Raw genomic sequence first — 21,061 nt, forward strand, 5'->3', positions numbered from 1 at the left:
ACTAACCAGGTCCCCGTATACGGCCTCTGCTGTATCGCAGTTGGCCTGAACGTGTGACTTTCACCCTGTCTCACACAACCAGATAAGCATGATTAGTGCTTTGGCTTTTAGGCGCTATGCTTACCACAAATCTTTGAAATTGCATATCCCCAGTTCTAACAATTGGATTTATGTTGTTATGGTGTCAAATTAAATTTTACTCTATTTTTCTAAATTGGTGTGGGTTTTTCGTGTGTTGTGTTTTCACATTATTACTGGTTTTGTACTGCAAAAATACTTTACACATTGCCTTTAAGTTAGGCATGACTGCCTTTGTGCCATGCACCTGGAGGGTTAAGCACAGGTTAATTTAGTGATTTTTTGCGGTTACCCTGACAAGGATTCTGCTTGTTGCTTGAGAAGGGCTCACACCCCCTCAACCACCAATCCACATTCCCACAAGCCTGAGTAATTACCATTGGCTGAGATTAATTCAAGCAATCCATCCATCACTGTTTTATATAGTTTAGAGTAATGCCCTAAGTAGGACGTGTCTGTTCAGACATAGGTCCTGGGCACACTGTGCCACTGAAATCAAGCTATATATGACTAATGAGCTTGAATAATGGTTCAATGGTTTTGAGTTGCTTGAGTTCCGGTTCAAGGATGACCTGGCCTGGAAGTTAAGGTTGGACTGTTTCGATTGGAGCAGGGTCCAGGCTGGTTTGTGTACGGCTGGGTCCTAGTTGCGGCGGCATGGCGGGCGAAATAACAGTGGACTAGGATGCGGCCCGTTAAATACCAGTGACTGATATTAATTCAAGCACTTCATCCATCACTTTTTTGTATACTTCAGTGTGAACATAGTTGACTAGCACATTATCTTTCTTCATGCTCCCCGACAGTCAATGAAGTGAAGTCAAACATTTATGCAATAGCTGGTGTTCCACATGTGGTAGATGTCATTGATTGGTTTCACATTATACTGGCCTCTCTGAGAGACAGTAAACATGTTTTTGGAAACTGGAAAATGGAGCACATTAATAATGTTTGGTTGATCTATAATGTGAACCTCAGCTTTACCAATTGCTGGGTTCTAGCCATGACTCCAGAAGCCATGGGGATTCCATAAACCATGGGGATAAAGTGGCTGCTCAGAACATGGCTCCTTGGTGAGTACACCTCAGTTTCACACTCTGAAGTTACCATTGTCAATTCGGTTGGTGAATCCAATGCAATCTTATGCTAAGCCATGGAATGTATGTCAGCAACATGTTATGGTAATCATACAAGTGTATCATTGATGAAATGGCATCGCACAGGTCTCAGCAATGCAGTAAGATATTAATAGATTTATCCAATGTACATATGCATGTGAAAGCAGTTTGGTAGTATCTGTCCATCACCTTTGATTGGAATGACACATCTGATCTGAGCTCATGACCCCACAGAGTGCACAAACTACTCGACTGAAGTCAGAGCCGATAACAGGATAAACTATGTTTTTAGACCACATAAGGACTGTTACAGGTATCTGCTCCTCAATAGAGGGGTGTTGTTGTATTAGCTAGATACGGTATGTTCTCTGGCAGACATTATTGCAAGATGCACAACAAAAATAAAATATTGTTTACCAAAACACAACGAAGATGAGATGAAACATCTGAGTGATGAGGCGGAGGAGGTTGAAGGAGTGGAAGGTGCTGCACATCCACATGATGCCGATGCTACTGTTACAAAATCATTATTGGCTGTTTCTGATGTTAGCGAAACAACAAAAATTACACAACTTGTAAAACGTACATACATATTGTGAAAGCACAAATTCATTCCCAAAAGTAAGAATCCTACCCCACCACAACCGCAATACGCCTGTGTCCTGAAAGCTCTCTTTCACTTCCGCCCTACCTCAACTGACCATTCTCTTAGGTGGACAACTCTACCCCAACCGCAAACCCAACATTCCTCTGGTCCCTGTCAGCTGTGTCACACCACTTAAGAACTATTGTAGGCAGGTGCTTCAATGGTTGTTAAGAGGACAATCAGATAGCTTCGAAACAGAATTGTGAAAGAAACTATCAGTCTCTGAAATCTGTCTTGCCTTTTCTTTAAAAGTTAGTGGGAGGGGCCACAGAGTGTGGGTTGGTTTCCACTACATAACCAGTCCTTCAGCAGACAGGTATAAGCTTTCTTTCCACATACTTGGTCCCCAGACACAGTGAGTGAGCAGGGTTTTCATCTTTCTGTTTCTGAGCTGTGCTGTCTATAATAATGCGCTAACTAGGAGAAATGTGTTGTTAAACGATTTCACTATAGCACTGCATGCGCTTAAAAACAGGAGCTGAGCGCTGTGCTGTACTAGAGCAGTCTTTCATGATACGCCCCGTGGTGCTTCCACATGCTACACAACTGCACATTGTAAAATCAGGTGGAAATGTCTAATGTCCTAATATCTTTACTGCACAATGCTATATGTTTCTGTAATTGCACTAGTATCGAAACGGATTGCTATTAGTTGGTGTTTCCGAACCCATGTTGGGAATGAGCCAGTCAGTAGTTAATGTACTTTTCGAGACTTCAGACTAGGATTATAATTTCGCCCCAACTTTTTCGGAACGTGTATTGGACTGCAGTTGTGTAACCCATTGTACTAAACTTTACAGTCCAGTTGCTGTGGCAGTAATTTTCTTTATTTAGTTGAGAGTTTTAGATATACAAGGTCTCATACTACAGGGGATTTACAAACTCCTTCAAATTAAATATGTTTTAGGGCTCAATAGTGACCTCACAGAACTCTCCAAAGTGGTCCATAATTCATTTTCTTGCGTCGAGTATGTTAAGTATTAAAGAACCTGATTTTATTTCACCAGTTTATTTGTACGCAGAGACGAAGCCACTGTGTTTGCCTTCAGAGGACTGCTTGCTTGTTCGAGGGGATCCCGGTGACCTTTGGATGTGTGCTCAGATACAATTCACGTTTAGCATTCTTCAGAAGGTCAATGCAATGCTTTGAATGTTGCTGATTGGATGCGGTATTCCCTTCAACTGAGTCAAATGGCATTCATCAAGCCAAGGTGAAAAGTCCATGCAAGGTTAGTCATTGCAACTGAATGCAATATGGAGCTACCTAAAGGAAAGCAGAAATAATAGATTGTGGAGAATATAAGTGGGAAAACAGCGACTTTCGCGCGGCGACAAGTGTTAATGATTCATAAATGTTGTTAATCCCCGAGAAGTGTTTAAAGTGAAAACAGTCGCTGTGAGCATTCAGGGAAGATTTCCTTCAGACTTACATCAGCGTCACATTTTAATGCATGGCCCTGTTTGCTTTATTGTTCCATTTTCCCGAGATGCAACACCAACAGAGGGTATATTTATTCTTCTTTTGCGCTGGTGAGAAAGGCGGCAGCAGCCGTGTCAAGAAAGATCTTTTCTGTTTAGCTGAGCTCTTGCTGTATCCGCGTCTGTGTTTTCTATCATGTTGATTTTCCAAGTGGCCATCACGTTTTTGTCAGCTGAAGCGTGCCGAGATGACATTTAGAGCAGCTGCAGGAATTTCCTACCCAGTGACAGCACTATCAAAGGCTTCCTTTAGCATGGGCAAGTTGACTTGAATCAAGCTGTCAGGTCAAAAAGCATGCCGCCTTTGGCATTCTCGTCAATACTCACTGGCTGTGTTTGGATTGCAGGCACCCTCCTCGGTGGGATGCCTATTATAGTCTACAGCCATAGTTTCCTATGTACAGAAAGGGAGCAAAGCCTGCCACGTTACAAACAAACCAAATACAGGTCCATGTTTTGGTAATTGCTTTTTGTTCTCAGTATATTGGCATTCATCACGATACCCTCTCGATTTATTCTTAGTGGGTGCTGCAGTATGGCCCATGCCGTGGCGAGAGGTTGTAAAGTCTGCAGATACCCCTAGGGACGAAATTTATGAATTTGGTAAAGTTTGAAAAAAGTGTCGAGAAACTGTACAATGTGTGACAGCCGGAAATGTTTCTTTCTGCTGTTCAGGGCTGGGAGCGGTCATGACAGCTATTCTGAATCCATCCTTTGTTTCTCCTCTGCCACAAGTCGTACCCTCAGAGGGCAGAATACTCAAGGTGTGTGGTTGCAGAGCAGGACTGCTTCCTGATTTACTCATTGATGCGCAGTGATGTCCTTAGACTTGATCGCCACTGGGTAAAACACTTTCACTGACTGCTAGCACCTAAACCATTTCATTTCAGACAGGACCATTCAGCAAGAGGCTACCTTAGAGAAGTCCTGCAAAGGGGGACATTTTCACTCATCTTGCTAAAGGATGACATTTCCCCACTTCCCGGCATAGTTATCATTGCACAACCTCCTAGTTTATTGCACAGTTATCCAAGTTAGCCTTCGTAGATCTAGCCTAAAGACCGCTTTATCTGTATTGCCAACCTCATGTTTTCCCAAAAAATCATACAGGAAATACATACATATACAGGGGCTCCCAATCAACACTCCTTCACCATTGGTCTGTTGATATGTCACTAAAATTATACTCCGGCCACCCATCAAAAAATATGGATTAACAGACCAGCTCACTCCAGTCACTGAATTCTTTTACTTTGAGTGACTGTATTTTCTCCTTGCACGTGTAAACATACACCTATTTTTTTACCTCCCAAAGATAGAAATTGTTAGACACTTGCATGTCCCAATGACTGATAGCCCCTATGTATAGAAGGTTTACACCAACTATTTTCCTAACTCTCAAGGCATTTATTATAAATTACAATGTCCATTCTTCCCTATAAACGTGCTTTGGTGTTTGTATTTATCCTACTGAAAATTAGCAAAAGTCATTAAAGTAGCTAGAGTGTATATGCAAATTGTTAGGTTGAAGCCACACCCCTCAGCATTGTGATTGACATTACAATCACTTGTATCTGACTTCCGAGAACCCTTTAGTAACTACTTGTGGAGCAGCATCTCCACTACTGGAGTGTTGCACAAACATTGTTAGCATTCAGAAAACACTCCTCTCAAATCAAATAATTTTCTAGACTCTCGATATCCTTCCTGATACTGAGCTCCATCCTTATGATTGGATAAGTACATGGTGCTAGTTGGGTTATTAGAGGAGTGCATGGGAAGTGACAGAGGGATTGCTGGAGTGCATGGGTACAACCTGGGTAATTGGAGGAGTGAATCAGTAGTGAGTAGGTGGTTAGAGAACTGTATGGATGATTGCAGCAGTGCATGGGTAGTGCTTGCAGTAGATATAAAACTGATTGAAACATTTTTTCACTTCTTTTTTTTCTAATGTAAATGTAAAATATTTTAAACTTTAGTAGTAGGACGTGTAAAAGAGAAGAGAAAAATCCTGTTATTACATATAATTATATAGTTTTAAGAACACAACATTATTTTACAATTACATAACATATTCAGTTAGCCTTTTTTGCTGTCTTCAGATTCTACTGAATTTCACCATACACAGTGATTTCAATTTTGATCATCAGTTGACAGCAGGCAAAAAAATACAATCAATAAGATTGTTAAAAAAAACAAATCTGTGTTCAAAATATCTACAAGAAATTCAACTATCTATTTACATTTTCACAAATGAACAGCCTGATTAACATTGTTTATAATACAAAGATCAAATACATCAGCACCTTCTTTTGAACACAATTTTCCAAATGCAATATCAAAGAACAGAATCAATAATTCAAACTGTAATTCTCAACATTTCCCAATAGGACGAATGATGTTTCTAAAAACATTTGTATTAAGGATATCCAAGATAAACTTCTGAATTCATATTGACATCTTCCCAATAGGCCGAATGATGTGTCTGAAATCATTTGTAGTGAAAATATCCAAACGGTACTCAGTAATTTATGTTGACATCTTCTCAGAATTTTTGCATCAAAAATATTAGATATGAATTTGGTAATTCATTAGGCAACCGACCTTTGAACTCTAAATGTGCATCATTGCAAAGTGTCCATCCTTTATTGCATTTTAAATACACAGACTAGTGTTCAGATGTTGAAGTAGGTCCATCGTGGAAAACAATAGCCACTGTTTTAAAAGTTCTTCCTGAAATTGACACTTGACCTGCCACAACATTTTTTATTTTGATTTCCAATTTTGCTCAATCTGTTCTACAACATTGCAGCATTAAAATGATATATTGTCCAAATTTTTCTATAAATAATGTTGACAACATTTCCGATTTGCACTGAGTACATTCCATATCTTGATTAGCTGATTTCACTAATTCATTGAAAGACACTGTTTTGCAATCTGATATTGTCAAATATATGAATCGTTCAGTGTCTATTTTAGTGGTAGGTGGAAATGAACAGCTGTCACATGTATGATCCCATCTGTAACATAGTCGAAACAGATTTTCAATTTGTAGTCCTTCATCTTCCAATACTGCAAGCATAAACATAAGAAATTCCTGAGCATCTTGCTGTACATTCTGTGTATATAAGAACTTTATTGTTGGTTAATTAACACCCTTACTATATAAAAACACTTACAGCGTATTCTTAAAAAAGTACTGTATAAAATTGCAAAAAGAAACAAAATTAACGTTTTACTTAAAAGTCTGCAGAGCTTCTTTGCAGTTAGTGATCGACTTGGGTACCAGGTTGGGGTCAGCAGATTGATGGTGGTTGGAAAGCAATTATTTGACCCAGGGATGGAGTGCCGCGCTGCCATAATGAGGAGTGGTTGGGAGCACCAATGACTTCCAGCAGTTTTTGCGCCTTGGTGACAAGTTTAGTTAACCCGATATTCAGCTTCGTATTATCCTTGTTTAAGGTTGCTATTACGGCTTGACAACATGATCGAATTCCGAGCCTAATCCATTCATCTCGCAGTAGAACTCGTCTGACTGTGAGTATTGCGGGACATAGGCAAACTATATGTTCCATTCCTTCAGTATGGTAGCTGCACAGCCTACATTGGGTGTGATGATCTGGTCGGCGCCATTCTTGGAAGTTCTTTAAAAAAGACCATTCACCCATCCTTAGAGCCAGGAACTTTTCTTTTCCAATAAAGTGCGAACGTGCTAGATAAATAAAAGGGTACAACCCCTGGTTTAAAATTTGTAATCACTGCCCAGACATGTTTCCTTTTTGACAAAATTGCCCTATCCGAATGAAAGGACCAGAACCTGACGCTCTTCTTAATGACTCCTTTCAATGCTGACTGAGAGGGATTTGTTCCCCAAAATTCCTTGACACCGAGTAGTTGTAAACTATGATTCAGGTGAAGCCGATATTTGTGACTGGCGTGACTTTTCTGAATTTCTTGCCAGAGTCTGGCCTCCAAGGAACTCTCCTGGGCATTTCGCAATCTGTTGCAAAACGTTATAAATGCGCCGGCTTCTACGCCGTGATTGTCAAATAGACCTAGTACGAGGCGAACTTGTGCTGGCAATGCTGACTTTGGCAGATGAAATGCACGTTTAAAAATTTTGATTATTAGTTTATTTAAAAGAGTATTTGTGGTGCCCTTCGAGATCTCATGGCCCTACATCAATGTGTCAATTATCTTCGCCTTCATCACTTTCAGCATTGGAATTAAACTGCGACCAAGCAGTTTTTTTGTCATTTTTGTGGCAGTGACTTCAAGGGCCAAGGCTTTAGTCTTCAGTGCTTCTTTCTGTTTGACAAATGAGCTTCTGGTGTCAAGAAATATTCCCAGGTATTTGTAGTGTGGTGTTGAATCAATTTGTGCCACCCTCCACGCGTCTTCTTTAGCTTCCCAAATGAAATTGTTTTTGTTTTTGATAAGAAGTTGCTTGTAGTATAGGGGAGCAGTTCATCAAGTAGACTCTGTAGGCCCACTTTCGTATGGCTAAGCAGCACCAGATCGTCAGCATATAGGAGGTTGCTGATACGTACTCCGTCTAATTGAGGTGGGTGGCAGTTAACACTGTCAAGAATTTGCGAGAGATCCGATATAAACACGTTAAAAAGGAGTGGAGCCAGCACGCAGCCTTGTTTTACTCCGCTACTCGTCTCGATTTTCCTAGAGACATGGGAGCCTTCACCCACCTTGATTCTGATCCATGTATCAGAATAAAGTTGAACTATTGCGAGTAGCAGAGGCCGGGGTACGCCCCAGGACTTTAATTTTTGCCACAGTAAGCCCCAGGGTACTCGGTCGAAAGCCGCTTTAAAATCTATGAAACAGCAGTGCAGTTGGGTTTTTTGGACTGACGCTTTCTCTATCAAGGGTTAGTAGGTTGGTTGTTGTGCCAGAGTTGGCCACGAAACCCGTCTGATTGAAGGGGAGGCACTTGTTTCATTGGCCCAAGCCAGCAGCTCTTTTAACATGATGCTGGCATAGTATATTCAAAAAAGGACAAGGGAACCCAAAAGGTAATCGAGGACCTTGGGTAGTAGTTGATTACAAAAAACAGTGGTCCTCAAATAATTTAAATAGGAATGGGAATAAATATAGTCCAGAATCGGTACTATATACAGGATGTCCAGCCGGACAACCAATTTAATTCTTCAATGAAACAAGACAGAAATACAACAACAAATTATTTGTGGGACAAAGTCCTGCATCCGTTAAGAACAAATGACATTTACACAACATACATAGACATTTCAGGCAAGACAAGAGAGCTTATTTACATTATCCAATGTTTAAGCTTTTTCAAAACAGCAATTGCACTTTTTTACGCAATGGATTGATGTGCATGCTGTTTAAACTAAGGTCGACGACGTTTCGATCCTGTTAAGAAGATGCAAGGATCATCATCAGGACAGTGATGTGTACAAGCCTGATTATGAAAAGAAATTGCCTGTGGGAGAAAGAAGAGGTGAGGCACACACATGTTTCTTTACCCTAGAGGAAGGCTCAGACAGCTGCATTCATGTCAATCACAATTCTCCCCTAAATGGAGCTTCAAAAGGCTCTAGTAAGGAAGCTTTATATGGCTTCAGCGATACCACTCGCCCCTAGAGAGAGTGTCAATAAGGTCGCCTTAACACCACTCACCCCAAGAGAAATCTTCACAAAGCTGCACTAACACCACTATCCCGTGCAGTTAGAATTTGCAAATAATCACAAAAATGAGACGTTCCCGACACCAAATCATAAACAACCAAAATAAACTTATGTTGTACTTATCACTGATAAAAAGTTCCTATAAATAGTATTAATATTAACATTATTATGAACCAGCTTTGACAACAAACTAATTCCATAGAAAACAAGCAGAAGTGCTTAAAATTGCAAACGTATGCAGGTCCGGACAGGGAACCGAAACTGGCACTGGCACACTGCTCGTCCGGCCCCCTAAGTGGGATGGGTATGCCCAGACGTGGGTCCCTTGCTCACTGTGCCACTGGATTCAAGCTAGCCTGGCTGATGAAGGGTGACATTACCTGAAACCGGTCCCAGTATGCTTGTTTCCGGTCCAGGGAGGACCTGGCTTGGCAGTTCGGTCTGGACTGTTCCCATGAGGCACAGGGTCAAGACTGATTTGCATATGGCTGGGTCCAAACTGGGGTGGCGAAGTGGGCAAAAGAACGATGGATTTAACCCAGATCTCTTGACTGGGGGAGAATGTCTGAATCATTCAGCATTCCGTCTATCATTTGTTGCAGATACACTTTTTGCCCTAAGTGGATGGGTATGCCCAGATGTAGGTCCCTTGTTCACTGTGCCACTGGATTCAAGCTAGCCTGGCTGATGAAGGGTGACATACCCTGAAACCGGTCTCAGGATGCTTGTTTCCGGTCCAGGGAGGACCTGGCTTGTTAGTTCAGTCTGGACTGTTCCCATGAGGCACAGGGTTAAGACCGATTTGCATATGGCTGGGTCCAAACTGGGGTGGTGTAGTGGGCAACAGAACGATGGATTTAACCCAGATCTCTTGACTGGGGGAGAATGTCTGAATCATTCAGCATTCCGTCCATCATTTGTTGCAGATACGCTTTTTGGCCGATTTTGTTACAGGGGGCCGATCTTGCCCCCCCCCCCGGTGACAAAAATGGCCCCCAGGGGTCGAAAACCGTCTCCCACCGGGAAACGCCCGGTGCCCGCTATGGCCAGTCCGGCCCTGAACGTGTGTATGCAAATTTATATACTAAATCCACACCTCCATCAGCTTGGTGCAGGCAATTCTTCACAACGCTGCAGTAACACCATGGCCCATGTGGAGCGCATGAGACTTTGTCACCAAAACATAAACCACCAAAATAAGCTATTTAATTGTGTTGTCCTTACCAGTGACTATAAGTTTCTATAAATCGTAGGGTGTGATGACAAACTTAAAAAAAAAACAAGACATGTATTGAAATCTGTAATTTAGTCTCATTATTATGAAACAGCTTTGGCAAACAATTGCTCCAATGGAAAACAAGCCCGACTGGTTAAAATAGCAACATTTTGTATGCAAATTTATATATTAAAGCCACACGCCATCAGATTGGTGCAGCTCATTCTTCACAAGGCTGCAGTAATGCCATTCTTTCCTAGAGGGAGCTTTAAAAGGCTGGAGTCAGGAAGCTTTACAATTCTGCAGTAATGCCACTTGCCCCTAGAGGAAATGTCAGTAAGGCTGAATTAACACCAGTCACCCCTAGAGGAAGCTTCACAAGGCTGAAATGACACGGCTTGCACCTAGTTCCACGTGGATTATGTGAGACTTTCCTATCACCAAAACATAAACAACCAAAATATACTATTTAATCGTGTTGTACTTACCACTGAATACAAGTTCCTATACATAGTGGGGTGTGATCACAAACTTGAATGAATGAATATTGCATTTGTAAAGAGCATCTGTCACTCCAAAAAGAGCATCCTGGCGCTGAGCGGAGAAGCGTAAAGTTCATAGTGGGAAGAGTAAAAATGCACATGAGCAAAGGTCCCTACATCAGAGAATGGCATATTAACCAGAGGCTGTGAAGATCCAAGTTTTAAAATGTTTCTTAAAAAGTATTTCTGAGTCAATAAATCTCAGATGTCTGGGGAGCTGGTTCCAAGCCCTGGTCCCCAGGACCACAAGAGATTTGCCACCTTTAGTATTACATCTAAAGGTTGGAGGTTTTAGCAGATTAGCAGATGAGGCTCTCAGAGTTCTGGCCGTGATGTAGAGTGTATATCTGGAGACTAGAAATGTTGGTCATCACACTTTATAGGCTCTAAAGGTGAGCAACAAGATCTTGATCCTAGTATGTTTTGGCAGCCAGTGAAGTGCTTTAAGAGCTGCTGAAGCCAACGAACGGCATGTCAGTTTCAATACAAGCCTAGCGGCTGCATGTTGTACCGCCTGCAGCTTCTGTAACACTAGTTTAGTGGCACCTTAATATAGACTGTTACAATAGCCCAGTTTCATTGTAATAAATGTCTTTCTTGCTGCACAGGAAAGATAATCCAATATTTATTTTAAAGATTTCATTAATTTGAAACATGTTCCTGCCACTACAAGTATGTGTGGACGAAAGGAAAGAGGCGTCAAATTTCATGCCAAGGTTTTTTACACCTCGACTGTATTGGATGATGGGGTGCGGAATCTGGCCACCATAGTACCGGATCGAAGGAGTTGGATTTCTCTAAAAGCATAATCTCCATCTTGTCTGTATTGCATTTAAGCTGGCTGGATTGCATCCACCGAAACATTTCAGTTAGGCCCAGTTTGAAATTGCACACTGAGTAAGTTGATTCTTTGTCTAAAACCAGAATCAGCTGCGTATCATCTGCATACAAAGTTGTTTGAGTACCAAAAGATGATATAGGCCTAATGAGTGGGTCCATGTATATATTAATGCAGACCTAAGAGATGAGCCTTATAGTACAACGGAGGTGATGGTCTTTTCAGGTGATAAATATGGTCCTAGTGCCTCTGTTTGCCTGTGGTCTGTGAGGAAAGATTTCAACCAAGCCAGGGCCAGATGGAAAATGCCGCAACTTTTAATACGCTTTAATAGGATGTCATGCTAGATGGTATCAAATGCAGCTGATAGATCTAATAAAATCAGCACTGCATTCTTTCCAGCATGCAAAGTTAGTTTTAATGTGTCTGCAACTTCCAACAGCGCTGACTCCCTAGAATGTTTAGGACGAAAGCCAGACTGGGTGGACAATATTGGCCTCTTCCAGAAAATTCTTCAGTTCGCTATTTATCAGCTTTTGGATGATTTTTCAAGTGCCTGGAGTAGTGAGATAGGATGGAGGTTAAAGAGGTTAGAGGGGTCCAAGCATGAGTGAGACCAAGTGTGTGTTCGGAATAGGCCCCTAAACTTTTAATGGATTTGGCTACAGGATGAGTGAAGTGCATCTCTGGACTGTGAAAATGCGAAACTACTCTTGCATATTACTGTCATGCGCAGAACTGCTTTATTGCTCCCCCGTGCCCGTTCTTTTACAATGTATATCCTTGATAAGTTGCACCCTATGGCCTTGGACCTCCTCACTGAAATATTTACTTTTGCTTTATAACATCCGGCTTGATTGCACCACTCCGCTGTGATTTGTTTTCTTTGATTAAGACTGTTATTAAAATGTATTTAAAAAAGAATGAAACTTGGGAGAACTTACTTCAAGCTAGTTGCCTGAGCAATAGTACTCTGTTTTGGAGTATTATCAATCAGCCCTGTTTTGCATTAGATGAGAATGGGTCTCTATGTCATCATATTACTCCAGATAGATGGGTCCCTCTTTTTGTGGGGATTTAAAATTATGTGGCTTCTAAAACTGACCCCCAAACCTAATTCATCTTTGAAGGAAATTTTTAATTTTGTATTTACTCTGGAGGAATTTAAATGAATATATTAGGCCTGACCAAATGTAAGGTCCCCCGGCCCGGTGGGATCCCTCTTTATTTGTAAAGAAGTGATACTGAGATATGGGCCCCAGTATTAACCCAGTCTTTAAACGCTGCTGTTAAGCAAGGACCTCCTCATTCCTGGTCTATCGCTATCATTGTGCTCTTTTTATTAAAAGGCTGGTAAGGATAATCCCCAGTACTAGAGACTGATCTCTTTAATTTATTCCATCTTGAAGGTCTTGGGGTGGGTTTTCTAAATAGACTAGGTACCTAGACAGCTGAAAATAATATACTGTCCAATCTGCAGTACGGACCAGCGTTTGAATTTGTACATCATTATGAGCAAATATACAGTGGCACGAGCAATAGAGTTAATCGTGTCAAATTATAAACAATTATTTTGACTATGGGGGTCAGTACTGATATTATATACTTTTGGGGGGATCTTCATGCTCATACTTTGTCAATAGTCCGATATACAGATGATTCCCTCTGTACTCAATCATTTGATACTGGTAAGAGGGGTTGGGAAAGGGTGCATTCTAGCTCCTTTTTTATTCACATTGTAAATTAATAGACTAGAAGAGGCACTAGTGACAACAGGAGCAAAATGCCCCTTAATAGGGACACACCCTTTAACAGTACTGCTTTGTGCAGACGGTGCTGTCCTGATGGCTTGAACCTGTAGAGGTTTGCAAATCTTTCTGGAAGCATTTGTGGTTTTTATGGATGAGTTGGATCTAGCAATCAATTTGAGTAAATCCTTTGCAATGGTGGTGGAACCGCGACTAACTAAGTCTGAAACATTCCAGGTGAGGGTTTATACCCTATTGAAAGTTAGGGCATTTTCCTATTTGGGAATTTTGTTTGACTATGAATTGAGCTGGAAACCTCTGATACAACCTAAACACAGTGAGTTTACAAGTGCTAATTCTGCAATATCTAGTTTTACTTCCAGACTAGGTAGGAAGCTACTGAAGGCATTATTGCAGGCATATCAGGCAAAATGTCTTGCCAACAGTTTCTACAGTAGCAACATATGGGGTATTCTAAAATAACTCAGTTATACATCATTGGCTAGGAGTTCTTTAGGGACTTGTTAAGTGTTCCTCAAAGAACTTCATCATTTATTGTTCATGAGAAACTGGGTGTGAGTTATCTTACAGTCACAGTAGTCCTTTTTCCTCTCCCGTGCCCGGTAAACATATGGACAAGAGCTGAAACTAAACTAAATAAGGAAATCTTGCAGAATTGTATCTGTCTGGATAATGCTAACCACATACTGTGGCTTAAGTATATCAAGGAATCTTTCCAGAATATGGGTAGGGTAGAATATTTAGCAACCCTGGGGGACGGCTTAAGACTGATCGTAAATAGGTTAAAAAATGTTTAATCCAAACGTCAGTGGACAGTGAAAATCAGGAATTACAGAAACCTACAGTTTGAGGATTTATCCTGCTACAAAAGGTTCAGTCGATGGAACCTTATCTTGCATTTGTGACCAGAAGTATTCAGAGATTTTTATTTAATCAGATTCAGGTTTAATCTTTTACAACTATTGCTAGTGGCCCCAAAAGGCAGACTGGAGTGACTTAAAGTTGTTGGGTCCTTGCGGCTAAGACCATGTGTCTCCACAAGATACCTTACGTTTTGCAAGTTTTGCAGATTTTATAAGAACCCAAGGAAAGTTTACATTATTCTTTGGCTAAACAATTGGAATTTTACTCAAATTCGACCTGCCTTATTGTTTTTTTTTACAATTATTGCCTTATGAATGTATTACTTATAATGTTGCTAGATTTTTAAATGCTGGTGTTATAATGAAGCACGCCTTGGGAGATTGATAGTATGTGTGTATTTTTAATAGTGTATTGATCTGTGTCTTTTATGGATAACATGCTTTTAACCAATTTTGATGATGATTACATGGAAGGGACTCCTAGTAACGACTTGTTGAACTGCAGTTTCAAGGAAGGATTTCAACACATTTCCATTCTACTTTTGAGGGACACCTAGTTACAACTACTGGAAATGCAGGGTTAATGTGAGAATTTCAATGCGTTTGTATTTGACTTCTGATTAACACTTAGTATTGACTTGTAGAACTGCATCTACATGAAAGAATATCAATGCAGTTACATTTGACTTGAGGAACACCTATTATTGACTATTCTGCTTCGTCTTGGAGGTCCGCAGCAAAAAGTGAGGCACTGCTGCATAAGTGCTGCAGATAAGTCAAATTTTTTTCTTTGGCAGACACAATTGGATTTCGCATGGCCATTGAGGGGGCGATCCACTGTTTCCAGGTCAGCTGGCTCTGAATGATACTGCGGACTTCAGACTTTTTAGCTGAGTCGGGCAGTTTTTGACCACAACTTCCATGGTATTCCCATGCATCCACCCATAGATTTTAGTGCATTCTCAGATTTACTAAGACTACTGAATCTGGGAATGACTCAAAATGCTATGCTTTCCCAGGTGAGGCGTAACAAGGAGAAATATGTTTATTTATCCTTTAGCTTTTCTATTTCTACATGGGCTGCATTCTGCATCACACACAGTAAGAGGAAAAAGCCTCAGACAGTTGTTTTTGTGCAAGGAGTGCCCCTTCCTGCACAAAAACAATCCTGGCTGTAACACAGGCACCATTGCATTATGGTGCAAGGGTGCCTGCATTGATGCTAGGCTACACTCAGTGCACCAGTGAAAGAGGTAGAGCTGGAAAGTGTCATATCTTAGTAGATATGGCACATTCCGACCCTCTCCCTGTCAAGCATTGCAGCAAGTTGTCTTGCTGCATTGCAATGCATGTCGGGAACAGAATTGCTTTCTTGCTTTACTGAATACAAAAATCATATAAATATATACAGAATGGCTTATTCAAACATTAATAATGTTCACAATTAATGGAGAGGGAAAAAAAAGAAACAGAGGAACAAACCAATCATGAGTAAATCAAGGAATGTATTGAAAAAAGGACAGAAACAAGTTTTTTTCTTTTTTTACAATATGTAGTGTATACATGACACTGCTAGGCTGTGCTGAAGTGACAAGGTGCAAGACAAGTGCTAGTTTGTGAAAATATTATATACAGTGAAGCATTGTTGGTTAAAAACAATCATTTAGAGGACATCCATCCCTAAATGCATACATCTCCGAAACACTTGGGATTTGGTTTTTCTTTGTGGCGTCGAGCCGAAAAAGTACAGTCAGGTTTGTCACAAGTGTGTCGATGTTTCGACCCAGGTGTAAGCGCGAATTGTGTGTCACGCTGGGTCTTCTTCAGGACAGGGGAGGCGAATGTGGACAGCCTGATAACACAGTCGTAGTATGTAGGTAATGATGCAAACTCGGTTGGGATCTTGCAGGAGTCCTAATGAGGAGTAATTATTTACTATGAAATCTTAATTAAAGTAGGAAAGATCCACCATCCGGTTGGGATCTGGCACAAAGATAATTCCATTAAATTGGGGTCTTAATTAAAGTAGAAATGATCCACCATCCAGTTGAGATCTGGCACGACAGAACCAACATTACTTCTAAAACTTCACACCCAGGTTCTGATTGGCACTGGGTTACCCCATTATACTAGACATGTATTGCAATGCATGGCGTGTTAGTAAATATGCCCCTTAATAACAACATGAGTTATTGTGGGCATTGGGACAGATGTGTTAGTAAATATGCCCCTTAATAACAATATGAGTTATTGTGGGCATTGGGACAGACTTATTACGCAGTTGCTTCTGAACTAAAAGATACATCTAGTAAAGTTCTGAAGGACTGCAGTATTGTTAAAGACTTCACACTGTTTTCAGACACAGAAAGTACATCTAGTAATTACTTTAGGTAACTTTAGTATGTGAAAGGCCAGATTGATTGGCTTTGCCAATTACTGTTCTAAACTGGGTTCAAAGGATAGGTAGCTATTGAAATCGTGGCAGATTATCATGAAAATGTAAGTACGGGTTTGCCATCCTAAAAAGACAAATATGTGGATACTGACAGTATTTCATTGATTCACACTATATAAGTACCATCAAATACCTATAAAAAATGTACTCCCATATTTGGTGACAGGCAAATATTTCACTCGAGGAGAAAGAAATAACTAAGTATGAAAATGCTCGTTTCTGCATGCTTTATCCTTGTTGATTTACCGCCTGGGACAAAATCTGGGTGAGTACATTTTCAGAAGAGTGCTCCGTAAAACCTTTGACTGTCAAACATTCCACAAGAATACCTGATATTCTTTGTGAACCTATGGAATGTCAGAAATGTATTACAGATGTAGGAGGAAACAGACAGGAGTACATATCCTGCTTTTGCCAATAGAAATATATAAATTGGGCCTTAAGATTTACAAGCACTATCATCTCAAAGCTAAAAACTATATGCAAAGAAATACAGATGAGTGCTAACAGTTTCAATCAATTCTATGTTTAAAATACGTTTGAGTTAAAGCTTCCACACAGATTGAATCCAGTCAAACATTTTAAATTATCAAGAAGTATGAGCTCATCAATTTCTATCTTTTTTCAGCTCACCTAAATCCTATCTCACATTTCTACAACCTAAGGTCCTCCTTGTCATTTTTTATCTATATAATTTTACCTCCATATTTGACTCCCGTATCTGACCTTTAAGAAACTTGCCATCTACCATTCATCTGCCCCTACTGTGCATTTTGTCAATGGATGCCAAAGCTCCCTGATGGTGTTAATTCTATTTACCAATCTACTTTTTTTTAAATAGGTCAAAACTGGATTCCTAATTAGCGCAAAATGGTCCCCTATAGATGTGTTTCCATAGTGGCCTTTTGGACAAAGAGCTTACACTGAATATGTTCTTCATTGGAGGAACCTTTTGTTGCCAGTTTGCCTTTGAAGGTCATCATGGCGTCCTGCCCATATCGGCTAATTTCACTTCTATTAGGGATCCAATGATGATCCATTGGAAAAAAAAGTACAAATATAGCTTGTCCTTTGCATGGCATGAAATATTCTCATTTATAGGTTATAAATATCCAAGGTACATTACTTTTGGCCATCCCGTGTAGGCAGTTATTCCACCTCCGACGGTAATAGGTGAAGGTTGTGGCTCACTGCCACCATCTTTGGCTGGATGCAGGGAGACCCAGTGCCCACAGGGCATGCCATTTGCCTTGCTCAGATGAAACTGGCACCAATACATGGACTTCTTTTATGCCTTGTGGGACATTTCCCTTCCTTCGAGCATCCTATTTACTACTCACCCATGTAAATAACTTCCTATTGCTATACAGAATTTTTCACACACCTCGAAATAAGGACTATACAATATAATTAGATTTTTGGTTTGTTTTCCCTGGAAACAAAGGCACTGTAACACTACTTTGCTTCTAATCAGCTTAGGCAATCATGATTCTATAGAGTGTAGGGTTTTTTGTCATTTTAATCTACTTCATGACAGTTTTTGCTTTTCGCCTCTGCAATTTTGGAGAATTGGGGCATCTTTAATATCTAATTTAAACTTATACTCAGCCTGCAGCAGACTCAACCATTGGGTCCCTCCGTGCTTTTGCAGGTCACAGACGTCTACAGATGCTGAACCATTCCAATTGTTCCAACCCTTTGTGCCTTACAAATCATGCACTTATTAGGAAAATTCCAGAGGTAAATGTCTGCGCTATAGACAATGCAAATGCATAAAAACAGGTGCTCAGTGCTGCTCTGGCACAACTGTTCAGGATACGGCCCTTGATATTTCAAGTGTCAATCTTGTATGCTCTCTGACTTTGATATCAATTACTTTTTCATTTTACTACACATCTCAGGCGATACATTGTAAAGATGCAAACTCATAACATTACAGATCACCCTCGGCTGCACACAATCCAACTTTCATTTAGAAAGTAAGAAATGTGAGGCAGTGTTAGGGTAGTGAAAATTCAGAGAATTCGAATATTGCGTTGCATTGAAACTTTTATTCTGTCTCGATTTATAGATTTAGTTTCGAATGGAAATGTTAGAATGGGCAATGCCCGTCTTACTGAAGACAAGATATTCTCTCTGCCCTTAACATGTGCCTAAGAATATTCACTTTAAGCAAGTTGACATATTTGATGAAAGCAAGCATGAGGCCCTTTTGTTCTCAGAGCTGACACTTGGAGACAGGATACAGCATCTAATTACCCAAGAGCTAGTTTCATGCAGCTCTCAAGGAGGGAAATAAGTGTCAGGTTCCAACATAATATTTAAGCTATGACAAACTGCAAAAAACATATACATTTGGAAGTGAACAAATGATATGTAATTAATTTAACAACTAAAATTAAATATTAGTAAGGTAACAACAAACTAGCATTTTTCTGAAATATAGAAACATGAAATTATTTGACATTTGTCCAGGGTGCTGAAAGTTTGGCGAACATTGTATTATATTTTCATATTTTCAGGAGTTTCCCTTAAATTGCTAAGTACCTAAGTTTGCTCCAGTCCGCATAATTGTTTTTTCTTTATTTCAGTAAGGGCAAAAATGAAGACAAAAGGCAATTCTTGTTTTACTACAAGTCCTTTCTAAAAGAGTCATTAAACCCGTAACAAAGAAATCTTTTTTCATTAATAATTATTTAAAAATCCATTCTGATTTTGCACTATAATGTAACCGAGCAAGTGAATCCTCCAGAATGTACTTGTTCTTCGGTTTAGGCTCCTTCAGATCCGGATCCCCATCTTCCTCTGAAGTTCCATCTGAGGAACATGATGAGTAATATGTCTTAACATCTGTGTGTGTCACCTTGAGGCTACTTACAGTGCATCATACATAATTACCTTCACTCTACTTTCAGATAGCGCAGTAGATCTCTCTGCTGTGCTTGTAATGCTTGATTTGTGAAGGATGACTCCACTGACTACGACCCGAAAGGTGACCTATGGCTCATCTTTGAGATGAGCTTCATGTGCCAGCTACTCATTCAGTAACAAAGCACAAGTACATGCCCTTAACCACCAACCACAACGAGCTTTGTCAAGGTTATGCATGCACACCTACCTGTACTGTGCCTCTCCCACTATTGAAAGGCACATTCAGAACAGCTACTTAACTCACAGTACAATGGACAGCTGCTACCATCACACAGAGCTTGCAGTCCAAGTTTCATCCCTCTAGTTTGGCCTGGTGAAGCTTCCTCAGGCACAACATAGCAAGACAATGTATTCACCACACCTCAATATACTTCAGACTTATTCTAGTTGCCCAACCCCAGTTCCCTCTTCCTGCTTCACGACTCAAATTCTGTAGCATCAGTCTTTGTGCTGCATCAGCTCCGCGCCAAAGTTAAAATCATAATCAATAAAATTGTGGAAGCATCAATACCAATCAATGGATGGCTCACTCCCTCACTGTGCGATTACTAATAAAGTATTTCATGGCAATATGGATAATAAAGGTCTTTTCCACTGGTGCACATTTGTTGTGTGTACTAATGTATAGAAGTTATTTGTACGCAATGTGTGTAGTTTGTGCTAGAGATTACCCGAATTTTTAATAAATGTGTTATCCCTAGTCTGTAAATCGATACCCGATACTATCTATGTTTACAATTGATTCAATGACTCTGTTCCATTATGTCTAAATCTGAAAATGTAGGTGAAAATAATGGCATAATAGCTTCACCCTCTGTTCATAGTGTAACACATATGTAAAGCCACAATTCCAACATTTCCTAAAGCTTGCAGTTTGCAAAAGTTATTTGATGGCTTTAGTGTAGCACATATTCAAAGAAGATTTCAACTAACCCTTTTCCCTCCTTGGATGCCTTAGGGAGATTAACATTTTCATTTCTAAATGTAATTTCTTACAAATTGATTTTATACCCTTGTTGAACCAGAATTGTAACCACCACATCCTCCATGGAAGGTTTTCTTCTAAATCATCATATGTAATATAAATACAATCAGCTTAGGAGGCTGATGCGTTTTCTAGATCAATATTCCAGATCCTGGCCTGGTACAGACTTTCTAGATCTCCTAGCATTAAGGACTTTGTCAATGTGCCAGCTCGATGCAGAAAGCCATTTGGAATGCAACTGCCCCAAAACCCACTGAGTATTACTCGAGTGGGATGTGTTTCACATATCAATCGGTCCTGAGAGATACTACGGGGATAATTAGTAGAATCTGAACCCTCTTTCATTATGGAAAGGCACACCCAAGAACAGTAAGAAACAAGGGATCTTCATTAAACATACATTTTTAAAGTAAGAATCCTATCCTAATGCATACAATGTGCATGGTAATTATTGGGGAAATCGGCAATTTA

The sequence above is a fragment of the Triturus cristatus genome, chromosome 9 (genome assembly GCF_964204655.1).
Source record: "Triturus cristatus chromosome 9, aTriCri1.1, whole genome shotgun sequence".
NCBI lineage: Eukaryota > Metazoa > Chordata > Amphibia > Caudata > Salamandridae > Triturus > Triturus cristatus.